The following is a 16,927-nucleotide window of genomic DNA, read 5'->3' on the forward strand; positions in this document are numbered from 1 at the left end:
ATTCACCAAATGCTTGTTACTCTAAAATGGCTTTTGTTTTAACATTGTAACTAAAAAAAGTGTATAAAGTATAATCTCATCTCTAAAAAGAAAAAGAAAAAAGAATAACATAAGTAAATATTAATGGGCCAAAAACAGTGAAGGAGCCTACACTAAACAATTGACAGTGGTTTTCTGGGAAAGAGGTTGGGGCATAAATATGACTGAGTTCTACACCAAGCACTTCATTATGTCTGCATTTTGCATAACATTGTTGTACATATGTAATTGGTTTAGTTTTTTGATTGCTAAAATATTCTAACTGTTCCAGAGTAGCCTGGCCACAAATTGCTTGTGTCACATGTTACATGTCAGCTCATGTAAAAACAAAACCCAAAAGATTTTCTCAAACCTAGAGATATTGCCTTGCTTTCACACCATGAGGGAGAATAAAAAAAACAAAGATAATGTTTTGTCCAGTTAATATAAATGTGAATGAAAAGGTCTGTGGTTTTCTCTTTTTTCCAGTTCCTGTGACATACCCAGGAGAGAAGGCTGTGGGCTGATTATCCGAGCATCTGAGTGTGTGGATTTGCCCGGAAGCAGTAGTTAGCAAAGGCTGGAAGATGGGAGTAATGATAAAGCATCCTCAGCTTGTACAGCTCTGAGCTGAACAGCATTACTCTCAACCAGATTTTATTCTTGTTAATTATATGTGATCCCAACCTGATTATGGATTTCATTGAATTTAAAATGTTGGGGGTAGAGGTCACTGCTTCATGCTACTCATCAGAAACATCAATAAAAAGAGCACCCCCGAAGCCCTTGACTGTCAGCCATGCAAATACATTGCCCGTCATCATGACGGATTTGCTCCAGTAATTACGATCACCTTTCCTTCAGTCTGTGTCTGTGAACATTTCTAGAACACTTGATGCCATAATACTCCCCAAAAGAAGCCCTTTCGAACATAACGGAGGCAGTATAAAATCTGTGTTTGCATGTCATGTAAAATTGATGACAGTCACACCAAGAAGGGTGTTTATTTCCTATGTATATGCATCTCTGCTTTCTGTTGTTACTGATGAATGTGAAAGGATAAATGTACCACAGAAGGAGGGAATAAAGGCAGGGAGGGGAGCTGACTGCTGAGTTCCCATCCAGCAAACCCAGATAAGCCACTGAAGCCCTGCACCTAAGGCTTCCCTGAGGGCAGAAAGTAATGGGGTGACCTGTCACCCTAAGCCTCTGAAAATCAGAAGGATGAAGTGGGATGACCACAGGCTTTCAATGCATGCCTGGGTTTGAATCCAGCTCTTGGTTCGAGAGCTTGGGTAAGCTCGCCTTTCTGAGAATTGGTGTGCTCAGCTACCAGATGGGGACATTAATACCTATTCCAGCATGCTGTAGAAACTAATAAAATATATAAAGCCCATTCTATACTTCTTAGTAAGACAGTACTAAATAGATACCCTCTCAAATTTCCTTCCTTTGTCTCTTTATCTCTTTTCCATTAATGCTTCTTTTTCTTCCTTTCCTATTTTTTGGTTAGAAACGGCCAATTTTTTTTAAACCTCTGACCTGAGATCTTAAAAATAGGCCAGCAGTGCCATAAGCCAAGACTAGCTAAGTTGATGGGTAAAATAATTTTCTCAAAAAACTCAAAAATACAGGCATATATAAGCAACCACATATATCAACTTATAAATAGAGGATGTTACAAATCTCACATCTGAGAGATTTAGAGTTTAAATCCCTCAGTACCAAAGAGGTGCTGTAATGAATACATGTAGCCACTTCCTGAAAACAGTTTGCTACATTGTCCTTTAGCCCTGAGATAGATAGATAGAGAGGCAGGTAGTAAGATCTTTTATTCAACTTTCATTTTTTCCTTTCATGCTGTAAAGGTAGTGTTTACTCATTAGCAGATCACCCAGATCAGGAACAGCTCATATCACTAAACTGAATGGTGTTTTCTTTGAAATTTTCAATTAGGGTCCACGCCATAGACAGTGTAACTGCATTTGTACACCAGTGTTAGAAGGCAGGGAAATGTTCTCCCTCCTACTGTGTGGAAAGAGCAGAGCTACAACTAGGGTGAGGCAAATGAGTACTTGCATTGGGCCCAAAATTAAAAGGGAAGCAAAAAAACTCAGTAATCAAGATAAACAACATTTTAATGCAATATTTTTAAAAATCAAAATTAATGCAAAAAATCCATGATGAACAAAACATCAGACTTGTAAATAACGACAAGAACCGACCCAGCAAGCACATGACCCCACCTCCCTCTGCTCACCCTGACCCAGGCCCTGGGGAGACCCTGGCATCTGAAATCAGGAATGGGGGTTCTGGTCCCAGTTCTCACATGTCTTGGCTACACAGCCCTCAGGTGAGTCACTTAACGTCTCTGGTTCTCAACCTCCTATTCTTGTTTCACTCGGAAATCTGATAAACTTCTAGTAAACGTTTGCACTTTAAAATTCTATGATTTTTCTATAACATTAAGCTGCAGTATTGGGGCTGCAGCAATGACTCAAAAGGACAAGATTCATTCGCTCAGTCTCTCAATCCAAAATGTTTACTGAATAATTACTATGTGACAAGTATGTGATAGGTGATAAAAGTACAAAGTTGAGGACTACAGAAACACATAGAAAGGAAAACCAATCCTACTGCTAAAAGATCAGGACAACTTCCCTAAGAAGTGACTTTGACCTAAAAGACTAAAGGTGTTAGGCAGGGGGCCCAAGGATGGAATTCCAGAAATAGAACAACATGCCAAAGACCTGAAGGTAAAAAAGGAGAATCTCAGCTGGGGAACTGTGATAAATTATGAAGCCTAAATAGGATGGAGGAACAACAACAACAAAAAGAATCAGTCTTTGGTTACAAAACAATAAATATAAGTATCTAGCAGAGTGCAATGCAAAGAGCACTGGGTATGGTCAGACCTAGGTTCTAATCACTGCCCTGTTGCCAACTAGCTAGATGATGTGGCTTCCATATCCACTGGGATTCTATTTTAGAACACACCACAAACTTTTCCATGAAGAATGGAGGCTTTTCCCAAAGGATGTTACAAATCTCACATCTGATATTTAGAGTTTACATCCCTCCGTACCAAAGAGGTGCTGTAATGAATACATGTAGCCACTTCCCTGAAAACAGTTTGCTAAACAGCTAAGGAGCTGTTGTGTGACACCTATAAACCTGAAAAATGTGAGGACCAGCCTACAGGCAAGCAAACTTTCATTTTCCCCAGAGAGGCATGAGAAGGAGGCAACTAGGCAAATGTTTTGGGCAGACACACCCGGCACACATCTACTCCACCTTGGCTTATGACCACGGAGCTGGTCTGCTCCTGCCGTATTTGTGTCTGGCGATTTAATTCCTGCACTCAGGAAGAGCAGATTAGAGCCAGCTATTTATAACCAACAAAAATATGTATTTTTAAACAAGCACTGAAGCACACAATTTCTAGAGTCCTGAACATAAATCATAAATCATAACCTTATGTTTTTCAGCTCACTGTTGTCACACATAATACCTACCATTTACTGAGCACTTACTCTGTGTCAAACTTTTCAAATACGAACTCATCTAATCCTCACAATTCTATGCGATGGGTTCAGATGGTGATTGCCATCTTAAAAGGAGTAATTTTAAGTACAGAGAAGTAAACAGTGTGTCCCAAGCCACACAGTTGATAAGGGCAGAGCCAAAATTCACATAAAGCCTAAATCCAGTCTGTGCTCTCCGTCACTGTGCTGCATAAACAACTTTCATGATGCTGGATGCCCAAGTGACACCCTTAGAGTACGACACTCAGAGACTCCTTCAATTTCTAGGATACTCAAGGATCTGAATTTTCTGGGTTTTAGTAAGCTCCTCAGCCATTCAGATTTAGGGGAGAGGACCACACCCCACATCTGCCCTCGAATTCATCTTCTCATATTCTTGGAAAGAGGCATCCTTCCTCTGTCTGTCTCCTGCTCTCATTCCCCACACCTTTTGTGCTCCTTGGACCTTGGCTGTCCTCACGTGCTCCCCCTTGACAACAACAGCATTTGAGGCTCACTGTACCTTCTCCCTATGGCCCCATAAGTTCCCCAATAGACTTCATAAATGACTGTATGTTTGCCCCTTGCCTGCATTTACCTCCCACTCCCCACAGAACTCCCTGAATATGGCTTCTGAGCACACTCCTGCACCAAACTCTCTTTTTTAACAGTCATCAGAGAACTCTTCTACAGTATCTTCTTACAGTTCCCTACTTTCAATCTTTTCAACATCTCTGCACTTAAAATCATCCTGGTAATGTACACCTTGGAAGAGAGGAGACCATTTGTAGGATTGTTAAAGTGGGCTTTGAGACCTGATTCTGCCACTTACTGCCTTTGGTAACTTTGGACAGGCCATTAGAATTTCTGTCTCAGCTGCCTCAGCTGTCAAATGGAGAAGGGACTCAGGGGTGGTGGGGAATTAAACAAGATCCCACATGCAGGCACTCACACAAGGCCTGGCCCACAGGTAGGCTTGCTCCTATTAGGTCTGACTCCCCCTTCTCACCACTCCTAGGTTTTTGCTTTCATGCCAGGTCTTTCCCACCTTGTCTGAGTGTTCTGGGGTACTTGTTTCTCTCCTCAATCTCTAAATTTTGCCAATGCTGGGACTTAGTCTTTGACCCTCTCCATCCTCTCCCTTAATAAAAATAACGTTGGCATTTATGTTAAATCGCTACACGCTGGGATCTGTACCTTCCAGGATGTTCCAGTCTCACACCGAAATCAATTCCCTCAAAATAGCATTGAGACTTTCACCTTTCTGAGCTAGTCTCCCTCCCCATTCCTCTGCCACCGCTCAACCTGTGGCAAAGGCCAAAACATTGCTATCTTTGATACTCCTTCTTGTTCATCCACTGAAACCTGAAAATAAACTCTTAAGTTTTTATTCATTCTGACATGTTTTAGTAGGATTTTAAGATTGGAACTCAATATGCTTGGGTTTAATTCCAGTGAGGGACCTGACTGCTAGGGCTACATGGTTGACGGTCGGAACATGGGTGGTCTTGCCTTCATCCCAGGATGCCAAGATGCTATGAGCTCTTTAAGTGAGACCCTGTGGCTTACAAACTTCTAGACCCCATATTGCCTTAAAAATCTGAGCAAAGTTCTTGATATCAGGAAATTCTGACAATGAAGGAGGAAAGAAAAGGGATTCATGTTACCACCAGCCTAGTATGAACCAGGAAATGTGCTAAGCACTGTTGCTTTCAAGATGGACCAATGATACGATTTTTTAAATATAAAAAATTGTGCTGTCACAACGCCTTCTTATTGGCCCTTCACAGGACAAGTCTTCACAGAGGTAGTCTCCCTGGGCCCTTCTGTCATGGGCCTCCCAAAGGTTGGTCACCTTGAAGAAATGGAAGTCAGGATTTAGCTTCTGCTATTCTAATGGAGGAATCACCACTTCATGACTGGATTTCTCATTCATTGATTGAGTCAGTCATTAGATACATACTCCTTGAGTCCCTACTCTGTGCCAAGCCTGTGATGAATGCTGGGGAGTAGATGGTCGTATGGGAGCACATATAAGGAGTTCCTTCTTATATTAGCAGGGTTTCCTTTTTCTCACTTGTCTCCCAGACATACCTCCCCAATGCTACCATCCTCATCATTGCACACCTATAGTTCCACAATAAACTCCCTGCGTCCGGTCTCACCACCTCCAATCCAACCTCCACACTGTGGTCCCAGCCATTGTTTTCTGAGCAAATCTGACCATGGCTCAAACTTTCCCAACCTTCTAACTCTCTGCTGACCTTTCAGAAAAAATTGAAGCTCTTTTATCTGGGATATTTCCATTCACAATTGATCTCTCCTTATATCTCTGGCCTGACAGTGCCTCTGCACGGAGCCAAGATCCCACATCTCTTGCTGAAGCCACACAGAGCTACTTCCAACTTTCATTTAGTTGTTCCTATCTGGAAAGCCTTTTTCTCCTTGACCTTCAAGACTCAGATCACCTCAAGCTTCCTAAGAAATCTTCTTGATCTTTTTACCTTCCTTTAAGTGAATGCCCTCTCTTTGTGCTTCCATAGCATCCTGGGCACATCTCTATCCATATCAGCTAATTAGTGTCACCCAGGTGCTATTTGTCTCTGTGTCTCTGTACCCACACTCCAGCACCCTGTGCTCTAGCCACATGGGATAGTTTATAGTTACCCTGACTTGCCAGGTACTCTCACACATTTCCTCTGCCTTAATATTCTTCTAGTCTTCCCTAGCTGGTAAAAGACTATCTATCCTCCCAAAATATCTCAAAGATCACCTACTCAAATGCTCCCCAGGGAAGAAAAATAATCACTTAGACGTCTTTACTATTGGCACTTGATTGACCCCCGATTGTAACAGTTTATCAGACTGCATGACAGTTAGCTGAATACCTGTTTCTCCCTGCTTGGATGATGGGACTATTTATTACTTCCTTGTGTTTTCTTTCTCCAGCTTCCAGCACATAATAAGTGCTGAGGTGTGTCTTCTGAATGTTGAGGAAATCCAGGAGGGAGGATGAAGAAAATAGTATGTATGTTAAGAGCTCCCAGTATAGTACAGAGCTATCCTTCTTTCTAATTATTTCATGGTTAGTCTTGTATTTAAAACTAGATCATAAGCCCTTTGAGGGCCAAAACTATGGTCTATATTTTTATATGACCTTTGATGCTAACTATAGGAGTAGAGGGACAATAAATACCTATAAATAGAATCTGAATATAACCAAATGAATTGAACCTGCAGGTATAGGAAGAGGAAATATATCATAGAGAAAATAGCTCTAGTAAAAAGAAAAATAATCTTAACCTTTTCTTGCCAAGTTTTTCAAAGAAAATGATTAGAATGTTCACCATGAAATAAAAAGGACATATGCTGACAATTGTATTTAAACCCCCTCTATGCCAATTTCCACTTGAAAATATTTCTGGGAAGATCTTTATTTACTAGTTGTTTAAAAAAAGATTAAAAAACGTTCAAATTTCTATCTTACCAAACTCTTTAAAAATCATAAAAACAGAGCTGTTTTAATAATATGTATTACTTTCCCAATGCCCTCCTCAAAACTTTCTTTACCTTTGGCTATGTTGACTTACAAGGTCTCTTTCATAGGTGTACTTCCTCAGTTAGCCTTATGTATATCATGCTTTTTTCCACTTCAAAGAAGTTACAAAATATTAAAGATAAAAACTTAAAAAGGTCACCAGAGCAGCAGAGGGATGGCCTCAACCTACCATCTTAAAGAAACCCATAGTCACAAGTACTGGATCTGAGCTTCTAGTATTTTCTGTCAGAATCAGCTTGGCTTCCAGGTTCCCCACACACTTGTCTTACAAATACAGTATTCCTGAGGTATAGAAGATCCAAAAATGTATCTGTCTGCCCATCCCACCTTCCAGGTATAAACAAAACCAGACCGAAGAAACTTTCACACATGGTACTTTTAGATTTAAAGAACGAATTTGTGATTGATTATTGCAGGAATAATCAAATCTTTTTATACTCCAGATGTGACATTCCAGAAATCTCCAAGTCAGAGTCCTATTCCATGAATAAAAGCCACCAATCATAGAAGAAGTGGGAGAAGAGACCTATGACCTCAGTGAAGGCTGCAAGGTACCTTGCCTCACACTCAACCTCTTCCTGCCTTAACTGTCCCTTTTCTGATCCCCTTTGTCCCAGATCTGGACTCCTCACCCAGTCTCTGACCCAGTCTCTGCTGTTTCAAAGGACCATAAGATCTAAGGCTATTCCCAGGTGCCAGCTGGCTCTCTGCGCTCTGAGACCTCCGCCCCAGTGACATCTTGCATCCTTTTCTGGGAACCTCTTCCCTGGTACCGAAGAGATATTCAGAAACGGTGCCTGTCCAGCAGTTAGGTATCAGGCTGCAGAGAATCTCTCCCACTTAAGAGGTTAAAAGGGAAAACAAATCCCCACAAAGAAAAATAACCCAGAATCCTTCACATAGTCCACCTGTGTGTATCATAAAACCCCAGGGCAAAAATAAAGCCCCAGCTTCCCGCAGCTGCAGCAGCCACCGCGGCAGTCCAGCCCAGCTCCCTCGCTGCCGCCCTGGTGTGCGTGAAGACAGCACCTTCCCGGGAGAGGGGGGGAGGGAGCCCGGCACCCAACGTTTCTAGGAGGTGATTATGGCAAGCCTTTCAGGAACTCATCATTCATGCCTGCACTGACCCAAGCCTCACCCTGGCGACTCTGGCACTGGCACTGAAGGAGAAAGCCAAAGGCTGCCCCTCCAGTTCTCCAGGTGACACCCACACCCACACACTACGATGAGCCTAGGGTGCACGGGAGGTGGGGGGCCGGGAGGGAAGGACGACAGGTGCCCGAGTCTGAGGGAAAATCAAAGGTACCGCTTACACCTCAGGGTGAGAAAGCCCAACCGCCGCCAGGCGGGTGGACGTAGCACCAGGTACCTGCAGGGCGCCCCCGCCCGCACGCCGCTCCGGTCGCAGCCCGCAGCCAGGGGGGTGGAACGGGACGCAGGGAGCCTCCACGCCCCCTTTGTCTCCACGTTTCCCAAATGACGGGGGAGGAAAGTTTACGAAGAAGGAAGCTGTAGCTTTCCGCTGCGTTGATCTGACACCTCGCAGGCGGCGACCCCCAGGGATCGCCCTCTTCCCCTGCACAGCCCCAGCGCCGCCTTCATCTGCACCTTGAAACCCCACAAGCTGCTTCTGAGCCACCTGCGCCGCGGCGTGGCGCCGGGAACCTGCCCCCTGCAGCCGCGGCGCCGCGGAGCGGCCGGCGGCTGCGGGCGCCCTACTCACCTCTGGTAGTGGGGCGACCTCCCTGAGCCCTACTGGGCTGTCGGGCATCCGGGAGCGAGGTGCATCCAGGCAGCGGCCGGACACGCTCCCCAGGCTCTGCTATATGCTGCCTGCGTGGGAGAGCAAGCCGGCCAGCTCGCGGCGCGGGCGTGTACGAGTGCGTTTGTGCGAGTGTGTGCGAGTGTGTGTGAGTGTGTGTGTGCGCGCGCGCGCGGGAGTACGTGTGTGCGAGTGTGTGTATGTGCGCGCGCGTGGGGCGGGGGTGCGCGGGATCACAGCTCCCCCTCGACGCCCATCCTGCGCTCGGACCCGCCTCCACCTCCTCCCCGCGCGGCCGCTTGCACGGGGTCCAGGTTTCAGGATCTCCCGTTTGTTTAATGAAAGGAAGGAGCAAAAGCCTGGCGGGGAGGGGGCGGAGGGGGCGGAGAGGGCGGGGGTGGGTGGCGGTGTCGGGCGGCGCATGCTCAGAGAGGGACCCTGAGCGCTCACTCCCGAGCGCGGCAGAGGCTGGAGAGCGAGCCGGCGCTGGCGGCGAGCAAGACTGCGGCCTCCCGAGCAGCTGGCGGCTCGGCTGGCTTCCCAGCAGGGAAAACCAACAGCAGAGGTGCGCCCTGCGCGGGGACTCCCTGGAGCCCGCGGGGCGGGAAGCGGCGATGAGATCCCGACCAAGCCTGGGAGACCGCTTCGTCTCTGAGTCCGGTGACGCCGGGCTGTCCTCGCTGGGTATTTAGTGCCTGCGCGGGGGTCGGGTGGACTCTGCCCCGCCGCTGCGCTGCTGGGTTTGGCCATGCGTCTCCCCAGGGGTCCAGGAGGAACCAGAGGAGGCAGATCCAACCTGAACTAAAATGAGTCTTCTGATCTGTGTTTTTCTCTTACCCTCTCAGCTTCCACTCTGAAGCAGAAAAAGGCAACTGTCCTCACGGGTCCCAAAGTAGGTTTGATGGAGGGAGGGCGGCGAGGGGCACACAGAAACCCTCCTCCATAGAACAAAGTCGGAGTGGAAGGAAGGTGAGGCTCTGAGGGGTCCGTACTCCGTGTTTGGCGGCAGGGCTAGATGAAGGGGACATTTGCCCCATCTGATAAGGCTAAAGGAACAATAGAGCCATTATCCCCCCTTTCCTCCCATGCCGACGCAGCCCCTAGTAAGTGGGGATTCCGGCTACTCGGGGAAGTGGAAGAACTGTCACGGTGAGGAGAGTCCGTTAGAGAACCTGAGCCCGCCATGGCCACGGCGCAGTAACCTGAGGCCAAGGCACATGCTCAGTGGGAGGCTTTGCAAGTGGCAGTGGAAACTCTTCTTTGGTGAGATCGTTCAACGAGCAAAACAGGTCAGTGGTCAGGACCAGGCTGTCCAAGAGCTTCCATTTTCAACCTCCTCCCGGTTTAATCACCCTGTCTTTCTAAACCGCCACGCACACTCCCCGCACACCTCCTGCCCCACCTTGCCTCTCCTACAGAAGAAAAGACATCCCATGCAGGGACTCCCCTAAGATATTCCTACTTCTCTTTAGTCATTTTTGGGCCCTCCAGATAAGGACTGCCTTTTGGTCCCCCAGTTTTGGAGGGATAGAAGATAGCCTTTTCTATGCAAATCTGCTCCAAGCTTTCATTAAAGAGCATCTCTGAGCACTTCTACTACGCAGTGCGGGCGAACAGATGCTTTCTTGCTGAACTCTGATCCCTATCCCATTCATCATAATGCCAAGTGACACGGGAACAGCAGGACAATCAGATCAAACCCTGGAGCACACCCTGAGGAGAGAAAACAGCCGTCCAAATACCACCAACAAAAGCCACGTTGAGGAGAAAATACACCGAGGAGTGAAGGAAGGAAAAACAAAGAAAGGGAAGGATGGGTCTTAAAAAGCGGAAGTGCCCTGAGTGTTAAGCGGCTCCTCCTGAGTAGCTCATTGAAAGGAATAGAATTGCAGCATCTCTTTGCCTAAAGAACAGTGAGTCTGAGCCTCCATCTACCTCGTAGAGGAGATCAGGTTCCCCTGAAAAGCAACAAAATCTCTATAGTGAACCACTCACAATATTTGAGGCTCCTACGTCCGTGTCTTTCCTCAGGTCTTCCCCTTGGCATCAGGCTTCTTGGAAGGCATCCCAGACAGATCGGCCTTGTTACACATGCGCCTCAGACAGCACAGAGCCGGAGCCCCAGGAATCTCAGGGTGTTAACTTGGGCAGGGCCTTGACGCGGGAAAGCCATTCTCCGGCCCTGGCACTGGATAGCACGAGATAAGTGAGGGCTCTGAATCCAAGAAGCAGGTGGGACCTGGAGGAACAGAGAGGTGGGACTAGGGCAGGTGCAGATCTTAACTTTGCAGTTCCAGCAGTAGAGATGGTACTGAGGCCGTTCCTCTTACAATGGTAAGTGTCCAGGACTGCCTGGCAAAGAATAGTCTCCTTTGTCTAAGCCTGGCCTTGGGTAAGAAAGAAAGGGACACAACTTTCCTTGATGCTCAGGAACACTGTGTTCACAATCTCAAAGCTCCTCTAGGTCAAGAGTGAGGGAGACTTTATTAATTTGGAATTGCAATAAAGTGGAATCCCTTTATGGTGCAGCTATGAGCTGGTGAACTAGCTGTTCTGGAAGAGATTGTTACTGTTTGAGGAAAGGCAGAAGAAGCACAGGGGCCATTGAATGAGATGATGCACCTAAAACACTACAGTGCCTAGTGCATGGCAAGCTCTCTGTAAACTGTAGCTTTTATTTTCATTGTTTGCATTTCCAATTACGATTTTTTTTTAAAGTCTGAAGGAAAATTTTTTCCCCCTAAACTTAAACAAATAAGACAGATGAAAGCCAACTGCCTTCCAATTCTCCTGGCTTCCATCTCCCCCTCACTCATCACCAGGATCATTGATGTATTCAAATCCATGAAAAGAAAAGCATGCTGTAAACGTGCAGGGCAGTGTGAATGGTGACTAGCGCTCACCTCTCTGCGCACAGATCTAGACGTAAGAGTGAGGCAGCATAGTTTTTCAATAATATGCCCTAAGCACTTTTTGCCCCTCACATCTCAGAGATTAAGGATCCCTCCTGTCCAGCAGTGAGGGTCTCTTTGCTGTAACACCCCATCTACATTGGCTCACCAAGCTGTGTATTTTCTTTTTTTTTTTAATTTTGGCCTTCTAATTTTAGCTATCTAATGTGTTACTCCTCTTAGGTAACAATGCCGAAAGCCAATTAATATGCACACATCTGCAGATGGTTTTGAGAGAAATTAGTGGCAAGAGTTTCCGTGGCTGGAGGTATTTTCAATGCTCCTTAAATTCAGATTTCAGATTTTGCATTTATCCCCTACCTAGTGGACAATCCCAAAACTTTGCACTTCTCCCCATCAACCAACATGGGTCTAATGGCCTCACTTCCTATATCACCGAAATAACTCAGTATTGTTGCCCAGCTATGTAAGAAATTATAAATTTTAAAAAATAGATACTAAGTTTTAAATAGAACTAGCTGTTCCAAATACAGTATCAGTACAAAAAAATCGAATTATTAAAAAATCTGTAATAGATACCATGTTTGAATATAAACCTCTCCGAAGTTATGGATGCTATAATGATTGATGTCTTGGTTCTTAGAAGATAATATGAAAGTACTTCTGTTAGGTTCTGTCTTGCTGAAATGATGTAACAACTCTATGGTGATGCAGTATGTGCATAAGCTCTGCTCTGAAAATTTTCTAGTAGTTATGAAACACACTTACATTTGCATTTGAATTGTGTCCACCTACAATTTTAGTTATTTTCACTACCACTCTAATGAGAAAATGGATTTATAATTTTTCTCCTTGTAGAAATTTCATATATATATGTATATATATAAAGTAATCTTTTCTAGTTCAGTAAAAATCAAGCCGTGACTATAAGAGCTAAATGAGTGATTTATTATTATAAGACTCAGAATGTTTCCGTGAATATCAAAAATTACCAAACTATCCTCATAACCCCTTCCAAGTACTCTTATTGTTCCTCCTGGCACATTAATTCCTTTTACTATGTCTGAATTGCCCCCACCTAGGTTGGTTGTGAGCCATTCAAGGGCAGAGGTTAACTTCTTTTTTATGTTCCTGGTACCTCATGAAAGTAAGCAACTGATGTATGTTCAGTAAATGTCTAAAGAGTGAATGAATAAATACATAGCCAAAAATAAATTTCTGCTGGTAGCATGTTGACTTTGAAAAAGACTCCGAGTACCATGACACGTGGTACTCCTCAGAGACCAGGAAGTCAACAGACCCAGCCTTTAAGGTTTTATGGGTGTGACTCTCAGCATGGATGCTGGATGACAAAGGCAAACCAGGTTTCTGCGGAGAGTTTTTATCCCATTCAAACCAAGCCCATTCTAATTTTTCTGGTTCAGATAGAGAATGCATTTGGCTCAAAGTGCATTACTATTCAAAAGACAGCTTCACGCTGGCCAACCTAATCCAGTCAGAATAATGTTCTGATTTCTTTAAATTTCCCCCTAAGTAGGATGAAATAGTTGTGGCAATAGTGCTTAGAACTCTTTTTTCTCTTCAAAAGAAGTCATCCAAAAAACCAAAAAGGACTACACCTAGGATCCCACCCCTAGCATTTCATTATGACTGTCTTGAGAGAAAGGGACCAGTAGGGAGTTGGTTTTGTTTTCATGGATGGGAATTTGGGGATGGAGAGTGGGGATGGGTAGACTAAACCATAAAAAGTCTCAGTTCCCATCACAACCCTGAGCCAGGGGTGTAGGAGAATGGAAGGACCAGGTGATTGGTGTCATATTTACCTTTCCTCTTGATTCCATGCACCCCATAAGAGAGTGCCTTAAGAATGATCTCAAAGAGGGAGAAAGAGAGACCCCAAGACAGAAGCTGCAGTCTTTTATAACCTAGTGTCAGAGCTAACACTCATCACATACCACTAACTCCCACATGGCCCAGCCCCCAGAAGCCAAGCACAGCTGTTGCTGGAAATCCTATCTAGTTTTCCATGTCCCTACCAGTGGGACCTAGACACCTGTCATTGATTCCCCTAATCTTTGGTTCCATCCCAGGTGTCATCCTCGTTACCGCCTCTTGGAAACCTCACCAGGAATTCTTAGAATTATAACTCTGCCTCCCTTGTACTTCTCAGGGTATAGGTGCTTCATTGCTAGTCATTCCTGTCTGCTGGCCCTGCCCCAATCCAGGAGAGGCTAGTTTGTAAGAGCCCATCTATTTCTCTTTAGTCTGTCCCATGCTGTCAACATGGAACCCTTCACTCCTAATAAGATTAGTGTCTTCATTTTCTCATCTCTGAAATGAGAGGTCTGAGCAAATTACTCAAACATCACTCATTAGTAGTCTAGGCCAAGAGTCAGCAAACCTATTCTATAAAGAACCAGATCATATATATTTTAGGTTTTGCAGGCCATGAGGTCTCTGTCAAAACTACTTAGCCAGAGAGAACATAGGAGAATGAAAATGGATGTGTTCCAATTTTTTTCTTGTTTTATTTCTTCTTCTTTTTTTCTTTTTTTCTTTGCAAAAACAGGTGGTATGCTATGGACTTGGCCCACAGCTATAGTTTGCTAACCCCAAATCTAATTCTTCATTTTCTGCCCTTACCTCTGTCACCAGCAATGTGTTAGGTGGAAGGAAACTGAAGAATCCTGCTTTCTGTCCTGCCTGTAGGAAAATAATAAAAACCATGACATTGGTACAGGAAATCTGAATCATTGTCAGTTTAGGGGCTCCTTGTAAGCATGGCTTCCACACTATCTTAAGAATACACTCAGAAAATTATTTTTTCCTTTTCTGTAAAGCAGTTGGCTATATTTTCCACATGGAACAGTGGCAGCAGTAGCAACTATACTATTTTTAGCCTAAAACTGGCTTGTGCAGCTCTATAAGTTTAATAAGAGGAATATTTTAAAGGAAAATGGAAAAAATAATCATTTAAGCACAATACTCCTGCCTATTAAAACAGGGCAGGTAAATGTATTCTAACCATGACTAGGACCTTAAGAAAACTGCCTCTCCAAGGATAAATACTCCAATGGAAAAAATATTATATTCTTATGTAGGTCCCAATATAGGAGCAACACCTCTACTGAGTTAAACTCACACAAATTTGACTGCTGGCTGAGGATTTTTACACATTCAGCCCAAAGTTATGAAATTCAGCCTATCTAAAAATTTCACTCCCCCAAAGCAATCTGCAGTCAATGCAACCCCTATGTGTACTAGTGTGCTTGGGCCACAGCCAGGGTGGCTTAGACAACAGACACTTATTTCCCCACAGTGCTGAGGACCAAGTGTTGGCAGGATTTCCTCAGAGGCCCTTGTCCTTGGCTCGTAGATAGCTGTCTTCCCCTTGTATCTTCACATTGTCTTCCCTCTGTATCCAAATCTCCTCTTCTTATAAGGACAACAGTTGTACTGGATTGGGGCCCACCCTAATGACCTCATTTTACCTTAATTATTTCCAAATACAGTCATATTTCTGAGGTTAACTGGGAGTTAGGATTTCAACATGTGAATTTTCAGGTGACACAATAAAACCCATAACACTATAAAAATATAAGTGGTGTTTTTTGCAGAAACAGAAAAATCCATCCTGAAATTTATATGGAATCTCAAAGGACACTGAGCAGCCAAAACAATCTTGAAAAGGAACAAAGTTGGAGGTCTCACACTTCCTGATTTCAAAACCTACTCCAAAGCTACAGTAATCAAAACAGACATATAGAACAATGGATAGAATGGTAAGCCCATAAACAAACCTTTGCATATATGGTCAAAGGACGCCAAGACTACTCAGTGGGGAAGGGCAGTTTTCTCAGCAAATAGTGCAGGAAAAACTGGATAGCTACATGCAAAACAATGAAGCCAGACCCTTCTCTTATACCACATATAACATAAACTCAAAATGAATCAAAGACCTAAACATAAGCTCTAAAATTCTTAGAAGAAAACATGGAGGAAAAGTTTCATGACATTCTAATTGGCAGATTTGTTGAATATGACACCAAAAATACAAGAAACAAAAGAAAAATAGATAAATTGTACTAGAGCAAAATTAATATCTTCTGTACAACAAAGGACACTATCAACAGAATAAAAAGGCAACCCACGGAATGGTAGAAGATATTTTAAAATCACATATCTGATGAAAGGTTACTTTTCAGGACATATGAAAGTCTGAGCATTTAAAATGTTCTAAGCCTAGGAATGCTAGGAGAGAGGCTTTTACATAAGCTTGAACCCCTGAACCCAGCCATGCCTCAAAGTATCACTGAACTTCTCAGTTACTGGAGCAAATAAATCACTGATGCTTATGGCATTTGAGTTAGGCTTTCGTTTCCAGGCTCCATTGTAAGCGTCTTTTCGGATACATTCATTTTGGCATCCATAAGAATAATAATGACAAACAAATGGAAAAGCAGGATGGGGACGGTGTTTAAAGGCTATCTCGGGTCACACTGGGACTGATTTCTAGCCCTGAACATTTTAGACAGTCTTCCACCCACGGGCATACATCTTACATGTCCTCTTGCCGTTTTCTGAATTGCCAGATTCAAATGCTGGCACTTTTCAAGGCTGACATCCACCGTTGGACAGATGGAGCTGCGGGGGGCAAGACAGAGACCAGGCAGACCTGCCAACTCATGTGGCCTCAAGCCCAGCCCTGCTCTGCAGCCACCGCTGCTGTGAGGAGGGTGCACAGGCTGGTGCATGGTCTCCTCATGTCAGCATCTCCAGGTTCCTGAAGATGACAGCACTGCTGGGAGCTCCTTGTCCTCTCAGGCTCAGTGGCTACATGTGCCAGTCGCAGCTTTGTGTGGTCAGACAGGTGGCCCTTGGCACGGAGGCAGAATCAAGCTGCCTCTCTCCCCAGCGGCTCCTGCACCACAGGGGTAGCCAGGGAAAGTGCCTGGAAAGCTGTCACCGTCTGTCTGCCAGACTGGTCTCGCTGGCCTGGTGGGCATTCCCTCTTCCCTACAGCTCCCAAAGTGGTCCAGCTCACAAACTCAACTTCACAGAGAAAGGAGAAGGTTTTCATGTACCCCCTCAACAGGTCCATCTTTTATTCTGCATGCAAAAGTGATCTAAGATGTAATCCGGCCAAGTCAGC

General features: G+C 44.6%; 1 protein-coding gene across 3 annotated transcripts in view; it reads right to left on the reverse strand.

Moving 5' to 3' along the window:
• PLPPR1 (phospholipid phosphatase related 1) overlaps positions 1-12,625 on the reverse strand; it is a 252,593-nt gene extending 239,968 nt beyond the window's left edge. For 2 of the 3 annotated variants that reach the window (XM_037017711.2, XM_073226970.1), the window contains exon 1: positions 8,825-9,188. The gene's annotated coding sequence lies outside the window, so the exon portion shown is untranslated. Of the gene's footprint in view, positions 1-8,824; positions 9,189-10,858 lie in introns of those variants that run through there. The other variant, XM_073226971.1, reaches the window with a different exon arrangement.
• Between the last annotated feature and the right edge of the window lie 4,302 nt (positions 12,626-16,927).

Source organism: Manis javanica, chromosome 2 (genome assembly GCF_040802235.1).
Source record: "Manis javanica isolate MJ-LG chromosome 2, MJ_LKY, whole genome shotgun sequence".
Lineage (NCBI taxonomy): Eukaryota > Metazoa > Chordata > Mammalia > Pholidota > Manidae > Manis > Manis javanica.